At 55.9% G+C, this 4,567-nt stretch overlaps 1 protein-coding gene across 1 annotated transcript in view; it reads right to left on the reverse strand.

Annotated features, from left to right (window-relative positions):
• The window catches only part of LOC108803625 (mothers against decapentaplegic homolog 4-like), an 11,097-nt gene that overhangs the window by 6,104 nt on the left and 426 nt on the right, over positions 1-4,567 (reverse strand). The gene's annotated exons all lie outside the window — the stretch shown is intronic.

Raw genomic sequence — 4,567 nt, forward strand, 5'->3', positions numbered from 1 at the left:
CAGAGAGACTACTGCACGGGAGAGACTGCACGAGAGAGACACGAGAGAGACACTGCACGAGAGAGAGACTGCACGAGAGAGAGACTACACGAGAGAGAGAGACTACATGAGAGAGCAAGAGAGATTGCACGAGAGAGCAAGAGAGACTGCACGAGAGAGAGACTACACAAGAGAGAGACTACACAAGAGAGAGACTACACAAGAGAGAGACTACACAAGAGAGAGACTACACAAGAGAGAGACTGCACGAGAGAGCAGGAGAGACTGCACGAGAGAGAGACTACACAAGAGAGATACTACTCGAGAGAGAGACTGCAAGAGAGAGCAAGAGAGACTGCACGAGAGAGAGACTACACAAGAGAGAGAGACTGCACGAGAGAGACTACACAAGACTACATGAGAGAGCAAGAGAGATTGCACGAGAGAGCAAGAGAGACTGCACGAGAGAGAGACTACACAAGAGAGAGACTACACAAGAGAGAGACTACACAAGAGAGAGACTGCACGAGAGAGCAGGAGAGACTGCACGAGAGAGAGACTACACAAGAGAGATACTACTCGAGAGAGAGACTGCAAGAGAGAGCAAGAGAGACTGCACGAGAGAGAGACTACACAAGAGAGAGACTGCACGAGAGAGCAAGAGAGAGAGAGAGACTGCAAGAGAGAGACTGCACGAGAGAACAGGAGACAGAGAGACTGCAAGAGAGACTGCACGAGAGAGAGACTACACAAGAGAGAGACTGCACGAGAGAGCAAGAGAGAGAGAGAGAGAGACTGCACGAGAGAGCAAGAGAGAGAGAGACTGCACGAGAGAGCAAGAGAGAGAGAGACTGCACGAGTCTGATAGTGAGTGAGAAAGGAAGAGTGTACAGAGGGGAATATAGGTGAAGGAAGGTCAGGGTACAGAGAGGTAAGGAGAGAAGGAAGGTCAGGGTACAGAGGGGTAAGGAGCGAAGGAAGGTCAGGGTACAGAGGGGTAAGGAGCGAAGGAAGGTCAGGGTACAGAGGGGTAAGGAGCGAAGGAAGGTCAGGGTACAGAGGGGTAAGGAGCGAAGGAAGGTCAGGGTACAGAGGGGTAAGGAGCGAAGGAAGGTCAGGGTACAGAGGGGTAAGGAGCGAAGGAAGGTCAGGGTACAGAGGGGTAAGGAGCGAAGGAAGGTCAGGGTACAGAGGGGTAAGGAGCGAAGGAAGGTCAGGGTACAGAGGGGTAAGGAGCGAAGGAAGGTCAGGGTACAGAGGGGTAAGGAGCGAAGGAAGGTCAGGGTACAGAGGGGTAAGGAGCGAAGGAAGGTCAGGGTACAGAGGGGTAAGGAGCGAAGGAAGGTCAGGGTACAGAGGGGTAAGGAGCGAAGGAAGGTCAGGGTACAGAGGGGTAAGGAGCGAAGGAAGGTCAGGGTACAGAGGGGTAAGGAGCGAAGGAAGGTCAGGGTACAGAGGGGTAAGGAGCGAAGGAAGGTCAGGGTACAGAGGGGTAAGGAGCGAAGGAAGGTCAGGGTACAGAGGGGTAAGGAGCGAAGGAAGGTCAGGGTACAGAGGGGTAAGGAGCGAAGGAAGGTCAGGGTACAGAGGGGTAAGGAGCGAAGGAAGGTCAGGGTACAGAGGGGTAAGGAGCGAAGGAAGGTCAGGGTACAGAGGGGTAAGGAGCGAAGGAAGGTCAGGGTACAGAGGGGTAAGGAGCGAAGGAAGGTCAGGGTACAGAGGGGTAAGGAGCGAAGGAAGGTCAGGGTACAGAGGGGTAAGGAGCGAAGGAAGGTCAGGGTACAGAGGGGTAAGGAGCGAAGGAAGGTCAGGGTACAGAGGGGTAAGGAGCGAAGGAAGGTCAGGGTACAGAGGGGTAAGGAGCGAAGGAAGGTCAGGGTACAGAGGGGTAAGGAGCGAAGGAAGGTCAGGGTACAGAGGGGTAAGGAGCGAAGGAAGGTCAGGGTACAGAGGGGTAAGGAGCGAAGGAAGGTCAGGGTACAGAGGGGTAAGGAGCGAAGGAAGGTCAGGGTACAGAGGGGTAAGGAGCGAAGGAAGGTCAGGGTACAGAGGGGTAAGGAGCGAAGGAAGGTCAGGGTACAGAGGGGTAAGGAGCGAAGGAAGGTCAGGGTACAGAGGGGTAAGGAGCGAAGGAAGGTCAGGGTACAGAGGGGTAAGGAGCGAAGGAAGGTCAGGGTACAGAGGGGTAAGGAGCGAAGGAAGGTCAGGGTACAGAGGGGTAAGGAGCGAAGGAAGGTCAGGGTACAGAGGGGTAAGGAGCGAAGGAAGGTCAGGGTACAGAGGGGTAAGGAGCGAAGGAAGGTCAGGGTACAGAGGGGTAAGGAGCGAAGGAAGGTCAGGGTACAGAGGGGTAAGGAGCGAAGGAAGGTCAGGGTACAGAGGGGTAAGGAGCGAAGGAAGGTCAGGGTACAGAGGGGTAAGGAGCGAAGGAAGGTCAGGGTACAGAGGGGTAAGGAGCGAAGGAAGGTCAGGGTACAGAGGGGTAAGGAGCGAAGGAAGGTCAGGGTACAGAGGGGTAAGGAGCGAAGGAAGGTCAGGGTACAGAGGGGTAAGGAGCGAAGGAAGGTCAGGGTACAGAGGGGTAAGGAGCGAAGGAAGGTCAGGGTACAGAGGGGTAAGGAGCGAAGGAAGGTCAGGGTACAGAGGGGTAAGGAGCGAAGGAAGGTCAGGGTACAGAGGGGTAAGGAGCGAAGGAAGGTCAGGGTACAGAGGGGTAAGGAGCGAAGGAAGGTCAGGGTACAGAGGGGTAAGGAGCGAAGGAAGGTCAGGGTACAGAGGGGTAAGGAGCGAAGGAAGGTCAGGGTACAGAGGGGTAAGGAGCGAAGGAAGGTCAGGGTACAGAGGGGTAAGGAGCGAAGGAAGGTCAGGGTACAGAGGGGTAAGGAGCGAAGGAAGGTCAGGGTACAGAGGGGTAAGGAGCGAAGGAAGGTCAGGGTACAGAGGGGTAAGGAGCGAAGGAAGGTCAGGGTACAGAGGGGTAAGGAGCGAAGGAAGGTCAGGGTACAGAGGGGTAAGGAGCGAAGGAAGGTCAGGGTACAGAGGGGTAAGGAGCGAAGGAAGGTCAGGGTACAGAGGGGTAAGGAGCGAAGGAAGGTCAGGGTACAGAGGGGTAAGGAGCGAAGGAAGGTCAGGGTACAGAGGGGTAAGGAGCGAAGGAAGGTCAGGGTACAGAGGGGTAAGGAGCGAAGGAAGGTCAGGGTACAGAGGGGTAAGGAGCGAAGGAAGGTCAGGGTACAGAGGGGTAAGGAGCGAAGGAAGGTCAGGGTACAGAGGGGTAAGGAGCGAAGGAAGGTCAGGGTACAGAGGGGTAAGGAGCGAAGGAAGGTCAGGGTACAGAGGGGTAAGGAGCGAAGGAAGGTCAGGGTACAGAGGGGTAAGGAGCGAAGGAAGGTCAGGGTACAGAGGGGTAAGGAGCGAAGGAAGGTCAGGGTACAGAGGGGTAAGGAGCGAAGGAAGGTCAGGGTACAGAGGGGTAAGGAGCGAAGGAAGGTCAGGGTACAGAGGGGTAAGGAGCGAAGGAAGGTCAGGGTACAGAGGGGTAAGGAGCGAAGGAAGGTCAGGGTACAGAGGGGTAAGGAGCGAAGGAAGGTCAGGGTACAGAGGGGTAAGGAGCGAAGGAAGGTCAGGGTACAGAGGGGTAAGGAGCGAAGGAAGGTCAGGGTACAGAGGGGTAAGGAGCGAAGGAAGGTCAGGGTACAGAGGGGTAAGGAGCGAAGGAAGGTCAGGGTACAGAGGGGTAAGGAGCGAAGGAAGGTCAGGGTACAGAGGGGTAAGGAGCGAAGGAAGGTCAGGGTACAGAGGGGTAAGGAGCGAAGGAAGGTCAGGGTACAGAGGGGTAAGGAGCGAAGGAAGGTCAGGGTACAGAGGGGTAAGGAGCGAAGGAAGGTCAGGGTACAGAGGGGTAAGGAGCGAAGGAAGGTCAGGGTACAGAGGGGTAAGGAGCGAAGGAAGGTCAGGGTACAGAGGGGTAAGGAGCGAAGGAAGGTCAGGGTACAGAGGGGTAAGGAGCGAAGGAAGGTCAGGGTACAGAGGGGTAAGGAGCGAAGGAAGGTCAGGGTACAGAGGGGTAAGGAGCGAAGGAAGGTCAGGGTACAGAGGGGTAAGGAGCGAAGGAAGGTCAGGGTACAGAGGGGTAAGGAGCGAAGGAAGGTCAGGGTACAGAGGGGTAAGGAGCGAAGGAAGGTCAGGGTACAGAGGGGTAAGGAGCGAAGGAAGGTCAGGGTACAGAGGGGTAAGGAGCGAAGGAAGGTCAGGGTACAGAGGGGTAAGGAGCGAAGGAAGGTCAGGGTACAGAGGGGTAAGGAGCGAAGGAAGGTCAGGGTACAGAGGGGTAAGGAGCGAAGGAAGGTCAGGGTACAGAGGGGTAAGGAGTGAAGGAAGGGCAGGGTACAGAGAGGTAAGGAGTGAAGGAAGGTCAGGGTTCATATGGGGGGTGGGGGGATATGGGGGTCTGGGTTGTATGGAGGAGTACAGAAAGATGGAGTCGGCTACAATGTGATAAGCTTTTGGGGACAGATCAGGGTTCAGAGGGGTATTAGGGGGATGGATAGAAGGACAGGACTTTGAGGGGGGACAGACAAAGATGGGT

This window comes from Nanorana parkeri, unplaced genomic scaffold (assembly GCF_000935625.1).
Source record: "Nanorana parkeri isolate BGI_ZX_2015 unplaced genomic scaffold, ASM93562v1 scaffold3951, whole genome shotgun sequence".
NCBI lineage: Eukaryota > Metazoa > Chordata > Amphibia > Anura > Dicroglossidae > Nanorana > Nanorana parkeri.